The sequence below is a fragment of the Myotis lucifugus genome, unplaced genomic scaffold (genome assembly GCF_000147115.1).
Source record: "Myotis lucifugus unplaced genomic scaffold, Myoluc2.0 scaffold_0, whole genome shotgun sequence".
NCBI classification, from domain to species: Eukaryota; Metazoa; Chordata; class Mammalia; order Chiroptera; family Vespertilionidae; genus Myotis; species Myotis lucifugus.
In genome coordinates, this window is record NW_005871048.1 from 55834615 (window position 1) to 55854732 (window position 20118).

General features: G+C 35.8%; 1 pseudogene; it reads right to left on the reverse strand.

Moving 5' to 3' along the window:
* Window positions 1-19512: 19512 nt before the first annotated feature.
* LOC102433301 lies at window positions 19513-19813 on the reverse strand (annotated as a pseudogene).
* Window positions 19814-20118: the final 305 nt, after the last annotated feature.

Here is a 20118-nt window from a genome sequence, read left to right on the forward strand (position 1 = left end):
GCATTTACTATAGAAAACTTAATCATGTTTTCTCTGCCTCTTTGTAGTTTAAATTTCCTTAAACACCTTCTGCCTGTTTTACAACCCAGGAATTGTATCTTTCTCAAGAACTTGGGAACCTTTCCGCTGCAATGTAACATTTTAAAAAAAAACAGCGTCTTTGTGCCAATCTCTGTAGGAGAACAGGCATTTATATTCTGTGAGGGCAGAACGGGAGCATTGCTCCAAGTTGCAAACTGAAACACAGACCGTGTCTTTGCTTTGGGTAAGGCCAATTAGAAAACAGATGGCCTATGATTCCACCCATCTCCGAACAGAGTATCCAAGATTGGTGTGTGCTGTCCCCAACTGCCAGCAGGCAGTCAAAGCAACTGATGTCTGCTCATCTGTTTGATGCAATATGTTTCCTCAACAAGGGCCAGGCAATGGAAGTATATTTAAAATCTGGGCTTTGGGAGGGAAAGACGTCTGTCAGATACTTTAAAAGGTAAGATATTGTCTACTTCCTGAATGCGGTTGTATGTGCGCACATTCTGGCTGAGTCAAAATGCATGCTCAAATCTTTTCACTAAAGCCCCAACACTTCTATTAGAACTTCTTCCTAAGGGTGGGACAGGCACTCAAAGAAATACCTGTAGCATCTCAAGAGTAGTGGTGTTTCCAGTTGCACTGGAGGTCAATTAAGAAATGTGTTTTTGTTTGCTTATAAGGCAAGTAATTAGATACAAATCTGGCACTCATCAAGGGATATTTGTTGGCACTTAAAAATGTAGATATAGTTATATAATTACAATTGTGAAGATTATGAAATTATAAGTAAAAGAGTCATAGAATGTCAAAATTAGAAGAGGACTTTATGGAGTGTTTAGAAAAAAACACCAATTTTTTATATTGCGGCACTAATTTTTGTGATCTCTGTGGCCAGAAGTGTGTCAACATAAGTATCTTCAGTCCCTAGAGAAATAACTCTGGTACTCAAGGCATTGTAGGTGTTAAGCAAACAAATAAAGGCGAAATCGCCTCCTCTGTATTTTTCATCCACTGGTCCTTGCAATAACCCTTCATATGATGCATATCTGTTGTGAATTGATTTAATATGATTTTGAATCACTTGTTTATGACTAAATGAAGTTGTTTCGATCCACTTGTTCATGATAAAGCCAAAGAAAGTTGTTTTCAGAAGTAGAGTTGTTTTGATAGAAGAATAGGATCAGTTGTATCAGGCTGTCATCCTCTTACCTGTTGTCCTTGATAAGCACTTAGCAGCTCTGCAGCCAACGGGCACCACTGGGGGCTTGTCAATAAGAACAAGCAACTATGGCAAAGGGACATTTAGACTATAACCACTGAGAGTGTGGGGGATTAGTCCAGAGTTTCCATCTGGTCAAGACAACACTTGGCTGACCTAAAATAGCTCTCCAAAGCTCTTAAGACATTTGCTCCTGCCGTGGCCGAGGCAACGCTTTGGTCCGAGTGGTAGTAAAGCAGGCAGCAGTGTCAGCAAGAAGAGGGACATCTGTTCCCGCCTCTGTGAGGAGCTCCCCTTTGGCAGTGGTGCGAGCCTTGCAATGCTCCCTGGAGTGACAATAATACTCCAGCCAGTAGCCTGCCTGCCAATGCCAGCGCCTTCATTCCCAAGCAACACACTCTAGCAACAAGGGACTTTGGGGGTTGTGTTTGTTTGTTTGTTTGTTTGTGCTGGCAGCTGAAAGTCAACTCCTGGTTGGTTATTTCTGTCCCTCCCAACTACCCCCTTGTATAAAATGGTGCACCTCACTTAAATTTTGACTTTGTTTCTTTCATCTCTGCTGGCCCGTAACAATCGTGTAAGCAGTGCATCACTACTTTGGAGCATATTTCTTTATTGGCTTAAGAGGCACTGTATGCTATTGGATTCCCACAGTGGAGCTTTGTTGAATAAATGGCTGGCAAGGGCAAAATCTGACTCTAACCATAATTTTGCCACCGCAAACAATTACAACAAGATCAAATGCAGTCCCTCTCGAAAACAGTGTTTCTCAAAATATTTGGAATGCATTAGCTCCCTATTTATGCTACCTACCTAATCAATGCTTCCACTCTCCCTATAACCGCCACCCCCCCCCCAAAAATTGTTTTTCCTTAAAGGTAATATCCATTTAGTTCTTTAAATGTCCTTTATATCATTATTATTTAAATTATTTTATTAAGACTTTCCTAAATAGAATATCCTAAAACTCCCCATTATCATTTTTAAAGACAGTAGTAAAAATTAAATGTAACATCCAAGTATTATCTTGAACAGAAATATCTGAACAGAAATAACACATACTTAATCGAGTTCTGTTTTATTTCAGGCTGAGCTTGAATGATTAGCTTTCTTGAAAGCCACATCACAGGCTAACTCACAGTGAATTTACTGTGCTGTGAATCACTTAAACATTTTTGTCACATGCTGATATTAACTCAGTCTTACATCATTTGCAATTTGGATCTAACTATGGTATCTTCTATGTGTGCATCTCTACTATATTTCATTTGTTCAATTCAACCCATCATTACAGGTTATACAGATCATTTCTGAGTGTAATCATTCTGCCGTGTATTCACTAACCCTTCAATCTTCCAGTGACCCACAAATTTAATGAACATATGAGCTTTCTCTCTGTATGCTCATCCAAGTTACTGATTAAAATGTTGAACAAGACACCACTAAAGGCACAGTTCTGAGGCCTCTACCCAAAATGATATCAGTCTTATAATCTTTTATGACATTTTAATTTTTTAATCACTTATTAATGTACCTAATTAATGGCCCTTGCGTTTAGACTCTATAAAAAAGTGTATGCAATGGCATATTGGCAATAAACAGTGAGAATATTTCTTTTTATTAAAAAGATTAAAAATTATGCCCTTGCTGGTTTTGCTCAGTGGATAGAAAGTCGGACTGAGGACTGAAGGGTCCCGGGTCCGATTCCTATCAAGGGCACATGCCCAGGTTGCAGGCTCAATCCCCAGTAGGGGGCATGCAAGAGGCAGCTGATCAATGATTCTCATCATTGATGTTTCTCTCTCTCTCCCTCTCCCTTCCTCTCTGAATCAATAAAAAATATATTTTTTAAAAGATTAAAAATGATTACATGTTACTTATTTCTTATATGGCTTACATAGAGGATCTCAAAGCAAGAGTAAATATCAAAGTTGTAATCAATTACAGCCTATGGCTCACTCTAACCTTTGCTCCCTGACAAATCTGGATTTATACCCTGGGTTATATGGAATATAAAAATAGATCCATTTAGGGGAATAATTTTGTTTATACATATCATAAATTTCTCATAAGCTTCACAAAGTGGCTTTTGAGCCTTCCTAATAACTGTACATGTTTCTTAAAGCGTCAACCTAAATACAGTCTCCCAACTTCATAATATCCAAGAGGGAGAAATTCTGAACTTTTCAAAAGTACCAGGTGAGCAAAAGTTATAGGGTAGAGCTTTCTAATGGAAGAGTAAAAATAAATAAAATAACTAATAAGTAAAAATAAATATTAGAAAATAATCTTCATTAATTATATAGTTTGCTTTAGATATAATTTAAATAGATACTGTGTTCTATCTTCCCCATTATAGTGCGCTATGAACTGCAGCGAGCCTGCATTAAAGTCTTTATCACTTACACTAATTGTGACTTTGTCCTGCACTTCAGCTTTGCAAGCTTGGGTTTTCTCATCTTTAAAAGTGGAAAATTATCATATGGAGGCATATATATATTCTATATAAATATATTTTCTATGTAAAATATCAAAATACATATCCTATATAATAAAAGCCTAATATGCTAAGTGTCTGGTCGTTAGGTTGTCTGTTCAACCAATCAAAGCATAATATGTTAATGACATGCAAAGGCCACTCAACCGCTTGCTATGATGTGCACTGACCACTAGGGGGCAGACAGTTACCGGTTGACCAGTCGCTATGGCGTGTACTGACCACCAGGGGGCAGATGCTCCAACCGGTAGGTTAGCTTGGTGCTGGGGTCCAGCTGATTGGGACTGGGCAAGATGGGCTGGACATGCCCTGGAGCCCTCCCACGTTCCCTCTCTGGCTGGCCAACCTCCTGTGTCCCTCTCTGGCCCTGATTGTGTACCGGTGGGATCCCTCAGCCTGCTCTGTGCCCTCTTGCAATCCAGGACACCTTGGGGGATGTTGGAGAGCTGGTTTCGGCCTGATCCCGCAGGCCAGGCCAAGGGACCCCATGAATTCGTGTGCTGGGCCTCTAGTATTTTTATAAAAACCTACCTAATAACGAGTTATAAACATGATGGAATGCACATAAATCAGATAACAGGATGGGCACATAATAAAGATTTTTCAATGTGTTTATGTTCTTAAGGATAAGTATCTATGACTAAATGGTGATGTCCTTGGCATAGAAACATGCTGGCTTGGAGACTGAGTGGGAGAAATATCTGGGGCCATGCATTTGTCCAATTTAATTCAATAATGTATATTAATTATAGAGCAGCCATTTTCATGGCCAGGTCTTTACTGTAAAGCCTAGCACTGAATCACCTGGGTTACTTGATCCTATGCTACAGGTCCTGATGTTTCAATATATAAAAAATCATAAAGAAAATTATTTTATAAGCCCTTACCTATGACTTCTAAAAGAATTACATATGTATACACACACATCATTCTACATTATTATTTAGTAATTTCAAATCTACAGAATTCTACCCATTTCCAATTTTGTGAATCTTGCTCCTACTATATTTATTTTGTTGTTATTCAGAGATAACAGATTTGAGACCTAAATAAAAACCCCTTTTTGTAATTCTGAAATTAAATAAAGTATACATTTAAAAATTACAAAAAACAGTCTAATGTAAACTTGTGTGTGTAATTTATATGTTGCAGCTTAAATATTCAATTAGTGTGTATCCATACCTAATATCTCTATTTTGCCATTTTTAAATGAACAGTGATTCAAGCCAAATTAGTTTCCTCTCATCTAAGTAGTTTCCTATTTGCCTATTGTTTTCATTTTCTATCCTAAATGCCGATAGAACATGATATATCATTACTTAAGTAGCACCTTTGAATATATCACTGGCAAAGACAACTGCTAAATTCAATGAATGATTTCAGTTAACTATGTTCAAGGTATGATCTTGCCCTCTAGAGGTCAAAATAAAGAATCATCAAACATTAAGCCCTACCTTAAGAAGAGGAAAGATATGATCATGTGCACAGTTAAAATAAAAAAGTTATCCCTGTAGATGGGTCATGGTACATATTTGTCAATGTTCCCATCACTCATCAGAAACAATATGGAAATATTTGAATATGGTGTGTAGAGTGTGATTTGAATTATAGAATGTTAATTTAAAATGGCAAACAAAAACAAAACAAAACAAACAAACAAACAAAAAACACAAAACCACAAACTTTAGTTCACTTACCCATGTAGACAACAAAATATATTTGGCTTTTACAGCACAGATAATTAATTGTTTCTACATCTGCCTCCTTCCCGAAAGATTGAGGTATCTAATCTACATTCTTATTTCCAGAATATAAAGTAGGACATGATATTTAGATATTCAGAAAATATTAGAATTGACTACAAAAAGTGAACTTCAAAATGTCTGACTTTTGTGTACTACATACAGTATTATTCTGATTATCATAGTTAAATGAGATCCTATATTTAGAATTTTATAAATTTAAAAATACTATACAGATTATTGTACTGAATATGGGTTCATTATTTCTTAAAATATGCAGGTGGATGTCTTCAAGAAGGTCAAGAACAAAACTTTGCATCCTTTTTTCTGCTCTCTCATAGAACAAGATTTCCTTGCCTGCACCCCATAACTAGGCAAACTTAGTTTTCATTAATTTCCCATATTCTGCCCTCTCATACCTCTCTGCTCCTTTACTTAAATTGTCCTTGACATTTACAGCAAACTAATCCCTGCATCTTTTCCATTCCACAGTCCTGTCTTCCATAAGCACTAAGCCGAAATTTTACTTATTGAGAGAGCAGTCCCTTACTAACCCAGGACGACAAGCCTTCCCTTCACTCCTCAGGGAGAACATCAATTCTAACTTATATGCATAGAAACAGTGCTTTGGGAAACCACAGTTTTGCCTATCATGGTTCTAAGAAAAGGCTGAGATACATTTGTATACCCCAAATTTCAAATCTGCAGTTTTCATTTATGTTTGGTTCATTTTGGCCTTCTTGTAGGATCAGGAAAATATAGATGTCTTTCACCTGCCCCCAAATAGCATTTGAATAGAGCCATGGCAGATTCTACAGGGAAAGACAATTTGAGATGTTTTTTTGTTTGTTTGTTTTTTAAATATCCAGCATATGGTTAGGTCTAAGCCCAGGTTTCATTCCCTTAAAACGATGATGGTTCCTTTGAATTTAATGTATGTTGTGATAATTAATACTATTACAAGGGAAAGTGTAAGTGAAGAACGAATGCATATCAGGCTGAAAGGACCAAGATTACCTCATTCAATGTATAACAAAGCACAGAGGAAAAACGAATCCTAAAAGTCAGGACTTCTGAGAAGGTCATGAGGTTTTTTCTGAAGCCAGTACATTCTGAGAATTATATTTACTGTTGTGAGATATTTATGGCTGGTCTCATTATTTTAATATATTTTTATTGATTTCAGAGAGGAAGAGAGATAGAAACATCATTGATGAGAGAGAATCATTGACTGGCTGCCTCCTGCACGCTCCCTACTGGAGATTGAGCCTGCAACCCCGGCATGTGCCCTTGACTAGAATCAAACCCAGGACCTTTCAGGCTGCAGGCCGATGCTCTATCAACTGAGCCAAACTGGCTAGAGCTTATTATTTTATATAGGCATTTGTCTGCCAGGTTAGCTGTTCCCATATGAAAGATCATATGACATATTGGGTTACTTTTCTATCTCAATGGAATAGATAATTATAATAATTCAATATATCATAGAAGGGAGGAAAAGCTAAACAGCTCAAGTTCCATCATGAAAACTTTATACATGTTTGTAAAGTATGGATTGTTATAATTCATCAGAAACACTAAAGTGGCATAAAATATTATTGGTGACAATTCACATTGTTTATTTAGTATGCAAAACAATCATAGAAAATGGATCCACTAATCTTCAATTTGATGAAAAATTATTTAAATCCGAGGGAAGACTGTCTCGACGTTAATGGACAATATTAAATCAAAAGTACTCTGCGATCCATAGTCCAGGTACTAAAAATAAAACATGTTCAGATACACTAAATAGTCAAGGCCATATGATATTTTTATTTCTAACTGCAAATGATGAAAATTGATACTGTTGTCCCTCCGCAGCTATTTCAAAGTGGTAGATTTGAAAGTATCACATATGTGAAGTAAAAAAAACTATGCTAAACTAGGCAAAAAGGATAAAACACAGCCAATCCTTTGGTTCTCTTTGTTATCTCATTAATGCAATTTCCATTGAATTTTTATTCACTAATTTTAGAAGTGAGCTTTGAATTGAGATTGATGTGAAAGTACATTTCCTTCCATCTAGGCTTTCGGGTTCATTTTTCAAGATGACAATAATGAAACTGAACTCCCAGTACTGAGAACAGTCCCTCTGGGCGTAAGCCTGCCAGATTGGAGTGCACAATGGTTCCTGTAAGCCAAGCAGCAAATCTGTATCGTCAGATGTTACAAACACAATTCATATAAGCACTTTCCTTGGAGAGTCACTTTTCCTTACGTATAACAGTGGCATGTGCATATGTGGAACTCTAATTATCTGAGTCTTCTGTCCTGATTTTGAGTTGAGGACTTTCTGTCATATTGAAGAAACATAGCTACTTCTTGCTTCATATGTGTTTTGCCCAAATCTTTTTTAAAAATGCAAATTCCTAGTTGGATGCTAAGCAATAATTTAATAATCTAGTTCCATTCAAATTATACCAAATGGATAGGAGAGTATACACAAAGACAGTGGGGAAAGAGAAGAGAAATAAAATCAAATAAATGCTTTTATGCAGCTTTATACATTTCATTTTAGAAAAAAATTAAAAATATGGAAATAAAACAACTTAACAACAAAACCCCCAAACAATACAATTTTTAAAATGAGCAGAGTTCCTGAATAGACATGTTTCCAAAGAGGACACAGAGATGGCCAAACAGAAATATGAGAAGATGTTCAACATCACTAATCATCAGGGAAATGCAAATCTAAACCACAATGTGCTGTCACTCCACACCTGTCAGAATGTCTACCATCAAAACAAAACAACAACAACAAAAACACAACAACAACAAAAAATAACAAGTACTGGTGAGGATGTGGGAAAAAGGGAACACTCATACACTATTAGTAGGATTGTAAGTTGGTGCAGCCATTATGAAACACATTATGTATATTCTAAAAAAAATAAAAATAAAAAAACAGAGCTGCCATATGACCCAATTCCACTTGGGAAAACACAAATACTTTATTAAAAGATACATTCACCCCTATATGCATTGCAGTATTATTTACAATAGCGAAGATATAGAAGCAACCTAGGTGGTCATCACTAGATAAATGGATAAAGAAGATATGGTATATATATCACATATATAATGGCATATTACTCAGTAAAAAAAATAGAATGAAAGCTAGCTGTTTGCGATAGAATGAATGAACTGAGACGGTTTTATGATAGGCAAAATAAGTGAGCTAGAGAAAGACAAATACCATATGATTTCACTTACATGTGGAATCTAAAAAAAACACACAAACAAAAAACAAATGAGTAAACAAAATAAGACAGAAACAGACGATTGATATAGAAGAACAAGTTGATGGTTGCCAAAGGGAGGGGAATGGGAGGATGGGTGAAATAAAAAACAAATATAAAAGTAGGATAGTTTACTTAATGTCAGTATACTTCTTACTGATAAAACAGTTAATAGTTTTCTGATAAAATTATAATATATTTCACTTACATGTGATAGTATACAATAAAATATATCTATATCTATCTCACTTATGCACAAGTACATAAACTTCCCTAATAAATATAAGTAATATTAATTCTGATATGTGCATAAAATAATAATTGATGACTACTGTTTTTCTCCCCAATATTCCAAGTATAAAATGGCATATCTTATTTACCAAACTGAAATATTAAAAACATTATAAAATATTATTTTGCAAATCAATATAAATGGCAAATCAAACTTAAAAAAATAAGGATTTACAGCTCTTCTTTTGGTAAGCCAAGCATTTAAGAAAGATTCTTTATCCACATAATGATCTTCCAATAAGAGCCTACACACTGCTTAATGATGCTATTTTGAATTCTCTGGGCATTCTAGAGAATTTTTTCAAGTATATATAAAGTTTGAAATTAAAAAGACAAAATATGACTAATTGCTGAAGAAATATAGGTCTACACAAAATTTATTTGGTTATTATTAGAATCACAGCGGAAGCGCAACAATGTAGCTAAACTAAAAAATAAGGTTCACGTGATTCATGGTAGTTTATTGGTATTGAATTAAAAATCACTTTGACACTTTAGCCAGAGATAGTTGGTGGAACTCTCTCAAAGACGCTTGAAAATTGTTGCACATGCCTAGTGAAGTTAGGAGAGCTACAAATTTGAAGTTTCAAGGTCAAGTCTCCAGTATCTCTTACCTGAACCTGAGATGATATAGATTATTTCTTATTGGACACAGTCTCTGAAGTTAGGGAGGCTAGGGAATATAGTCAAGAAGGGTGATCTGTAGGTAAGGGCAAATGTGCTGCAAGATATAATTATATACAAAACAATGATATTGATGAGTTTTGAACATATACATTCATAGTGCATATGTACTAGCTTTAGTTTTCTAGTGCTGTTATAATAAATTATCACAGATTTAGTGAATTAAAACAAAACAAAAAATTAGCCTGGCCAGTGTCGCTCAGTGGTTGAGCATTGACCCATGAACCAGGTCACAGTTAGATTCCCAGTTAGGGCACATGCCCGGATGGGAATCAATGCAGGAGGCAGCCAATGGATGATTCTCATCATCGATGTCTCTCTCTCTCCTCTTCCTTTCCTCTCTCTGAAATCAATAAAAACATATACAATTTTTATTTTTTAGATTAGAAGTCTCACTGTCCTAAAATCAAGGTTTTGACAGAGTGGCATTCCTTTTTAGAGGTCTTAGGAGAGAATCTGTGCTTTCCTTGTTTCTGTTTTTTCCTCTATTTTTTAAACCAGCAGCTTGGTATCTTCAAATCTCTCTCTCATTCTGACCCCTCTTCTTGCCTCTCCTGTCTGCTTGAAGGACACTTGTGATTGCATTGGGCCCACTAGAATAACCCAAATATAAAATATTCAGATAATTTACAAATTTAATTCCATCTGCAACTTTAATTTTCCTTGGCCAGGTAACAATATATCCATACAGTCCAAGGATATGGGCAAGAACACGTTTGGGCGGCCATTATATTGCCTACCACAATATGTATAAAGTTAATGCCCCTCATTTAAACAATTTATGACCTTTGTCTTTGTCTCTGGGTAGATCCTCTAGAATACCTAAACTTTATTTGCAATCTCACATTTAAAAAAAATATGACTGTGGATAAAATCTTATCAAATTATGCTTGATTTGTTTTGGTGGTTTTTTCATGGCTTGAGGTTAACCTTTGAAATTTGCTGTCTTTTAATTATGTGAAATACAAAACAGATCACATGTAAATAAACAAGAATGCAGTCAAAAAATTAGTTGCAAATTAGTTCAATAAAAAGAAAGAAATAACATATTTCTTCCAAGTAAAATGTATGTATATGTGTTAGTGTAAAAAAAAAAAAGGAACAATAAAATAATTATCAAGTGTACCCTAAAAGTCAATCCTTAAAAAAGCCCATGTGGCTGAAAAATATATTAAACATCAGTATCTTCATCAAAGAAATAAGGTTTCAGTAAAATCAGAAGAATAGTAAGAGCTCTATACACATAACTTGAAGACAAATATAGCAAAAATTTGACAGATTTTTGGGCACTGCGACCTAGCTGAGAATTTCCACCTTAACTTTGAAATTTATCTCATTAACTTTGAAATGTAAAGTTCTTCCTGAGTTGAGGGGGTGGGTGGGGAGGAGAAAGAAGTTCAATTACAATCTGAGAATGTTTCCATGTCCAGCAGGAGGCTTTTGATCTGAGGTGGCCACACATGGTTTATTTTCTGTGAAGGGCAGATCTACAAATAGAAAAAGCCCCATGGTAAGCCTTGGCAAAGGCCATTGAGAAGGTAGGAGGCCAGAGTAACAAAGTTGTTACTGCCAAGAGAATATAAGTTTATGTCTCTTTGTAACAGCGAAAATGAGCTTATTGCAAAAAGATAGAGAAATGTAAAGAGAAGTGGAGAGGGGACAATGAAGAGAGTCAATCGTAAATTACTTTCAACTTATACTTTTATAAATGTTATAACTTTAGCTTTTAAAAATACTTAATACATATTTATATCTTGGAATGAAAAAAATATTGTTCAGGTAATTTTTTAAACTACATATCATGGCATTTCAACATTTTACAGTCAGTATTTCATGTCCAGAATAACTACAGTTTTAATGACATTACAAGATAATTATGAAAAGTAATATTAGTTTCTATGTTAAAGTTTTAAAAATGTGTTAAACCTCTTAATTACAAAGCTACGGGTTTGTTTTTTTTTGAGTGAATTGATTAGGATAATTCAGGCTGTCTGTGAAATGTTTGATACTTCATACTATTCCAGTGCACTATGAAGGTAAATATGATGATACTCTCAAATAACTGTAACTGTGGTAGTGAGATATAGATTATGCTTGCATAATGGTTCCTTGTAAAATACTTAGGACAACTTTTAGGGCTCCAGGTAAGATCGCTCTCATTATTCTGTACATTTTAATTTTCAATGTTTTTGAAAGTCTAAAAGACTAAGCATTGAGATCAACTAAAGTGATCATGGTTTTCATCTGAATACACATAACAGTACAACTCTTTAAACCCTTGTTTTCAGATTGTTTTATAAAAATAATATGAGTTTTAAAAGTAGGATGGTTTATCTTTCTCTGTGCAGGCCAAATACCTGAGATACAGAAACAAATATGAATAATAAACCTTTAAGTCGAAAAGGAAATTCAGGGAGGCCACTGAGAGTGTCCTTCAACTCAATCTACACTTCCATTTTCTTTTAACTTTGAATTTTGTCTAATGCTCGGCAATATCACAACTGATAAAAAATGTATTTTAAACTCTATGTCATAGTAACATTTTTATTACCAAAAAGGGAAATAAAAATGGTACCAGCAGCATGGTATCTCAAAGCAGAATAATAACTTCATTATTCTGCTTTGAGGAACTAAGAAAGGAGACTTGGGATATACAGATATGGCTAATTATCAACCTAATGATAAAGAATGTCAGAGACATAACAATAAAATAAAACAAAATAAACAGAAAATTCATTCTACTAATGGATGGTGATGAATAGATGGGAGTTTTGATCCACGCTGAGGTCTGAGAAAGGTGAATAAAAATTTGTGGAATGAATCTAAGCCATGGATTCTCCTTTATACCACTTGTACTTTCTATTAGGGCTGGGATTATTCCATTTTATATTTTTATGACAGATAATGTATTACAACAGTCTTATATATCCTGTTTATTAATTAATAATAGCACAAGTATTTGGATTGAATGCTCACATGTCTTTAAATTATGGGATATAAAATAAAGTAAATATTTAAGAACCACTATCTTATAAAAGCTTCAGGAAGCAGGGCAGGATTAATTTAATGTTCACTAAGTTGATTCCTGAAGCTCCCCAATGAAATTAGACACCTGCTTTCCCCACCATACATCTGTCCGTCTGTGGGTTGGGTACCGACTTGAGATCATTTCACCCTTCCAGCAGCTGTGGAAGTACCATTAATGAAATGTTTCTGCTTTGCACTGCAATATACTATTTCACTGAAAGCAAAGAAGACAGTTTACCTCTGATCATCCATTTCCTGTAAATTTACAAAACCATAATACAGGGGTACAAAGAGCTCCAATATTCATCAATATGAGTGAGTTTGGGAGAAATGTCTGTATTTTTCCTTCACTGTGTTTTCTCTTAACATCCAATCCAACTTTTTTGGTTGTTGAATATTGGATTTAGAAATCTGAGGAATGTGTTAGCTCCTAAATAAGTTCCTGTTATTTTCAATAACTTAAATTGAATGGCAATATTCCATATGTAGCTACAGAGCCTTCTGAAAAATAGTTATTAATCTTTCTTTTTCATGACTCAGCATCTATTTCTTAAGACATATAAACTTTCAATTTGAATTGTAACATCATTTCTCAACTTTCCCCCCAGATTCTCTTATGCTTGAAGAACTCTCATACCAAGCACAGGATAAAGAATAGAGCTCCATATAATGACTTGATTATAGCTTGTTAAGAATAGACTTGTTATCCACTCATCACTCCCTCTTCAATTTTTCATTGAGATGTGCTCTTTTAGAAATTTGTTGAGTGGGAAGATATGAGCATATATAAACTTGCATTGAACAGCTGAACTGAAATGTTTATAGCCGTGAACAGGAGATTGCTCATTGGCACTAGTACAATGCACAGACATTTTCATGCACGGTCTGTAATTGCAATATTGTATTTGAGGGAAAATGTGTTTGGTAAAGAGTGAAAACAATTCTACAGTTGCTCAGGATGATAGCATTAGTGAAGTTAACCAAATCAATGTTTCATCTAATGGTTTTTATTTCATCAGATTTATAGAACATAATGTTATAAAGCATGCTGAAATACTAAATTATAATTAAATAAGACACAATTAAATAAATTTTGATTTATAAAATGAGTGCAAAAAAAGAGTACTGCTAAATTTTGAATGTATATAATCTCTGTTAGGTCGGAGGGAGCCCGGGATCGGATACATGCGGACATGGGATGAGACAATGGACTTCCTCTGGAATTTCTCACAGATCTGGAATCTCTCACGGGTCAGCGTGCCAGACACAGATACCTGCTTCTCCTTGAAGTTCACAGAGATCCCCGCACAAGATACTGACCCATTCCTGAATGTGCCGCCCACCCCCTGCGGCCGAGACTCCCTCAGTTGAATGTGTGATGATCCCTGCTGCGGGCACTTCCTCAGTTCAGGCCCCCGCCCTCACCAAACACCTGAATAAAGAGATGTCCCTCCCTCCCTGAAGGCGCGAAATTCACTGGCCCCACCTTTTGGGCCGGTGGGTCTCGCCCGAGAACGCAAATAAACTTCTCCTTTTTCTTTCTGATTCTCTGATTCTCTTTGCTTTCCTCGCCGCCGCTTTCCTGGGTCACCTAACAATCTCATTACATATAGACAGGAATTACTCAATTTTCTTGACATACATTTTACTATTTTCTCCATGGGTAGAAAAGTAATATCAATTATAATTCTATTATTTTTATCCATCTATTCAAATGCTTTGCTTTGCTGTAGCTGGAAGAAATGAATTCAATACTGTCTCATTTTATTTAAACCAACTGAATATAGGTTCCTCACACATTCTCTTCAACTTGGTCATTCAAATATCAAAATTTTAAGTAAAACAAAAAGTGACTCTGATTAATTTATTTCATTGAAAAAGCATTAATAAGATGCATTTTGGAAGTGATAACAGATAGATTTCAGGCTTCCATGTTTCCACTTCATAATTCCTCTGCTCTAGATGGTGTAGTTCTAAGGGTAAGAGCAAAACTCTCTCCAGCTATTTCAAACTCTAATAGCAACACACTTTCCAGCTTTCAATCAGAATTTGAAAGAGCTGGGAAGAATGTTGCTCCCACCATTAGAACAAAAGCAAAAGTTACACCAATTATAAATTAATGGCTTTTCTTGAAAATATTGGAGAACTGGAGGTCAAACAACTTAGAGAAATCTAAACAAAGATCCCTGAAGGTAGAAATGGAATCTAAGCATTTGCTTATCTGGAACAGACACCTGGACATATAATCTCATGAGTAGATTCAGCCTTCACCAGTTTGGTTCAGTGCATAGAGTGCTGGCCTGTGGACAGAAGGGTCCCATGTCCCATTCCTGTCAAGAGCATGCACTTTGGTTGCAGGTTCTTCCCCAGCCCAGGCCCTGGACAGGGCACATGCAGGAGGCAACCAATAGATGTCTTTCTCTAACTTGGATATTTCTCTCTGTCTTTCCCTCTCTCCTCCACTCTCTCTAAAAAATAATGAAAAAATATCCTTGGGTGAGGATTGAAAAAACAAAAAAAAAAAACATCTGATGAGTAGATTCAACTAAAAAATTTGACATGCATTCTATGAGTTGCTAAAGACTGAATATGGGCTAGCTAGCATGAAAGTGTGACATTCCAGCAGACAAGAGACAAAGGAAAATTTGCATTTTCTTATGGTTGTTTCTCCTGGAATCCTACCACCTGCTCATTTGGAAGATCAGGAAGATACTTAGAAGGTTTTCCCATGTGGTGTTTACTTGGCAGGGGCAGCAGGTACTTCACAAATCCATCCAGACCAATATCAGAATTCTACATATACAGTAGTCACTCCTTATCCATAGGGTATGCATTCCAAGACACACACCCCTCAGTGAATACCTAAAACCAGGGATAGTATAGAAACTTATATAAACTATGTTTTTCCCTATAGATATATGCCTTGATAAATTTTAATTTATAAATTAGGCATAGTAAAATAACAACAAATAATAACAGAGAACAATCATAACAATATACTATAATAAAGTTATCTGAATGTGGTCTCTCTTCTTTCTCTTTCTCTGATAACTCATGTAGGGATACGAAGACAGCTACTAAGTGACTAGTTGGTGGGGAGCATATGTAGCTTGGATATACTGGACAAAGGGAAGATTCATGTCCTGGGAGGAATGGAGTGGGATGAGATTTCATCTCACTACTCAGAACAATGTATTATTTAAAATTTAAAAATTGCTTATTTCTAGAATTTTCAATTTAATATTTTCAGACTGCAGTTGGCAGTAGATAACTGAAACCAGGGAAAGCAAAACCACAATTGAGAGGTAACTACTATAAATTATTATAATAAAATAAAATAAAAATCCTTTCATATAAATGGATTTTAAAATGCATTGGTGGAAACCCACTATTGCAGGAAGAGGAGAGAAATGGGGGTGGGGGGAATTCTAGCCCTGGCTAGGATGAGTGGTGGGGGTGGGGGTGAAAGAAGTAATCACTGAATAGGCTAAATAGCAGAATTGAAAAGATAAATGTAGAGTATAATTTTAGAAACTACAGAGAGAGAGAGAGAGAGAGAGAGAGAGAGAGAGAGAGAGAGAGAGAAAATAGACTGAAAATATTGAATAATACCTCAGAAGCATTTGTTATACTGAAATCCTAGAAGAAGAGAAGAAAGAGGGTGGTTTGATTAAGAGGTATATGAAAAGGAATGAGAGGTATATGAAAAGGAATGGGCTAGCTTTTCTGAACTTTGACAAAGTATATAAGCCTTCTTAAAATAAATAAATAAATAAATAAATGCTGAGTGAACATCAGACAGGAAAAATCCAAAGAAATTCATGGCAAGGAACATCATAATTGTTTCAAAACAAAGACAAAGAAAAACAATATTGAAACCAGCAGATAGTGGGGAAAACAATTATAATGACAGCAAATTTGGCATCAGAAGTGATAGAGGTGAGAAATAAATGTCACATTTTTCAAGTGCTGACAGAATAAAATGTTAAGAATACTAAATCCAGAAGAGAAAAAAAAAGTCTTTAGGAATGAAGTGGCATTCCAGACAACCTCAGAAGATGTAAACTAAGAGATTCTTCTGCCAATGAAACTTACTTGAAAATAAATATCCATGAAATGAAATTAATACAAAGAATTGGATAAATAAATAAACTGAAGAGAAGGTATAAATCTTTACAGAAAAATTTCTGACTTATGAATGTAAAAAGAATGCCGTAACGACAAAGATTCCCCTTAAACCAACTCTACCCAGGCTTCTGTAAGACCGTTTATGATGAAGACACATCCTTGGGCCTCATCCCTAAGAGCAAGAATCCTGCTAAGTCAATTTAGATAGAATCCCTCACCCTTGATATCTGGACAGCTTCTCATCTCCTGCAGTCCCCCAAGTGACACCCAATCACCCTGGTGTACCTATAGCAAGCATCTGCTCTTACCTCTCATGTTACCTCCTAGTAATTTATATCCACTGATGCTCCTTTCACTCCCCATCTCTCATACATCCTATTTCTATACTATGAATCCCACTTTCCCTTTTTGTAATTGAAGTTGAGCCTGATCTCTCTACCCTAGATAAGTAGTCCCTTTTAAATAAAGTCTTCCTTATTATCCTATATAAAACCTTAATATGCAAATTGATGGAACGGTAGGACGACCGGACGCTATGATGTAAACTGACCACCAGGGGGCAGACGCTCAATGCAGGAGCTGCCCCCTGGTGGTCAGTGTGCTCCCACAGGAAAAATGCTTCTCAGCCAGAAGCCAGGCTCATGGCTGCTGAGTGCAGCAGTGGTGGTGGGAGCCTAAGGACCCCTGGAGGCATGTACACCTGCCAGCGGGGAGCGGGCCTAAGCCAGCAGGCGGACATGGCAGGTGGACATCCCTTGAGGGATTCCGGACTGCGAGAGGGAGTAGGCCGGGCTGAGGGACCCCACCCCCCCAGTGTACAAATGTCATGCACTGGGCCTCTAGTCTTTAATAAGTACCATGTATATTTATTTTAATAGTTAATAAAACCCCATTACAATACCATGGTCATACTTGTAGGCTAATAAGTGTTAAAATGTATGGTCAACATCTTTAGGAGATGCAAAATATTTACCTAGCTTCAAACCTCTCCCTGAAAAAAAACTAATTTACTATGGTGATTTTCATATATATCCATCCCCTTAAAAGTAAGCTAAATTTAGTGACTTGCTTCTATCGAATATAGTTTAAAAAAATAATAGCAGTAACTGTATAATAGAGAAACCTGACAAATACCATACTAGCCAAGGGATCAAGGTTATGACTGGGAATGAGTCATGTGGATATTATGTTCCTCCCCATACAATGGGATGAGAAGATCACCACCTCTGTGGTATTCAAACATAGCCAAGTAGGATAGTGGCCTATAAGTTATTTGACTGGTATCCTTAAAAAGTGTCTATATCATAAAACAAAAGGAAAAAAAAATCACAGATTAAAGGAAGCTAAGGTAATCTGATGTCTAAATGCAACATAATACACATAATTCTGGAATTAAAAAAATAGTAGAAAAACTAGGGTAATGAATATAGTCTGCAATTTAGCTATTGTACCTTGTACCAATGTTAATTGCTAAGTTTTGATAACAGAAAAAATATATAAGTCTATAAAGTCAGGAAGTTGAAGGAAGCAAACAGGATGTATCCATAGAATATGCCAGGACACATTATAAGGTTTTAAAATTAATGAGACCTGAGAGAAGGTTAGAAGGGATCCCTCTGTACTATCTTTGCTCTTCTTCTGAAATGCATCATTATTTCTAAACAAAAAAGTTTTTAGAAAATTCTGAGATGAAAATCTGTGGTATCTCCAGCTTCAATCATTCTCCCTCAATATGTTCTATTCTCTTTTCTTTTTTCAATGTTCTCTTATCTGATCCTTGTTTTTACTCCATCTCTAGTGACATCGGAATTTTATTGTGATATCCATAAGAAAGGACATAGAAATATGAATGCAAAATACACTTTTTGAAATATTCAAATTTAAGAAGCACATTTGTGAATTTAAATCCTTTCATAAAATCCTTCACTTGAATATAAACAGGGATGAATTAATAATGAAAAAAATGCTGTGTCATCATAGAATGATTCCTGACAGCACCATTCTCTCACCTAAAGGACATTCTGGAGCACATGAAATTGTTCCTTAAGGGTCAATTGCCTATTTCTATTACTAGGAACACTTTTTTCCCTGTCCTTAGCCTGCCACTGGGAAGATATTTCCCACATATGACTTAGCTTCAGTAATGCTACTTTCTCTTACTCACAATTGATGGCTTATGTATTACTTAATATTTCAACTCCTACGTTATTATTTATTAATTTACTTATTTTTAAATATGTTTGTATTAATTTTAGAGAGAGAGGAAGTGAGAGGGAGACATAGAAACATCAATGAAAGAGAATCATTGATTGGCTGCCTCCTGCAAGCCTCCTACTCGGGATCCAGCCTGAAACCTGGGCATGTGCCCTGACTGCGAATCAAACCTGTGACCTCGTGGTGCATGGGTCAACACTCAACCACTGAGCACACCAGCTGGGCAGTCTATGTTATTTTTTGTTTATGTTTTTTTTTGTTGTTGTTGTTGTTTTTTAACAAAAACAATTCAACATCATTTATTGTCATCTGGTAGTAACTTAGGGTATTGTAAGCCAATATGAATAAATGGGTAAGAAATATTCTCCCAACAAAGGACACCAAAAAATACAAACTGTATTGCTTCTCAGTAATTCCTCACTTCATTAAATCATTTCTAGGTGGAGACACTTTGGAGCAGAGTAATATTATCTCCTTTCAGCATGATCCGACCTAGTTGTTTTCTTGACTTTGTTTTAGAATGAATCTCTTCTGCATCATCTAATACGAGGTTCATATACTCATCAAAACCAATGATACAGCCTTCTATCCGCATATTCACTTGCTCATAAAGCCACACCTGAATCCGAGATCTATTCTGTAAGTGTCTGAAGATGAGGTTGATGGGCTGCACCTTTTGGCCCTGGCCACGGCACACCATGGCGGAAGCTAACAAAGAGCACACTAAGCCGCACGCTCCTTCAGAACCACTTCAGTCTATGTTATTTTTAATTCCTTCAGGTAATCTGAAGACTTGGCATAGAGAAATGTTCCATATTCTTGGGTTCTTCACAAGGAAAATTCCATTTACTTAAGTGCCCTTGAGTTCTTTTCACTTTTTTTGATACCTTCTACACAATGGTCTTGTGTTTTTCTTGCACCTTATGTATGGAGATACAAATTCATTATTTCAAAATTTTGAAATCATAGATATAACACTCCAAATCACTGTAAGCCAGCAAGGCA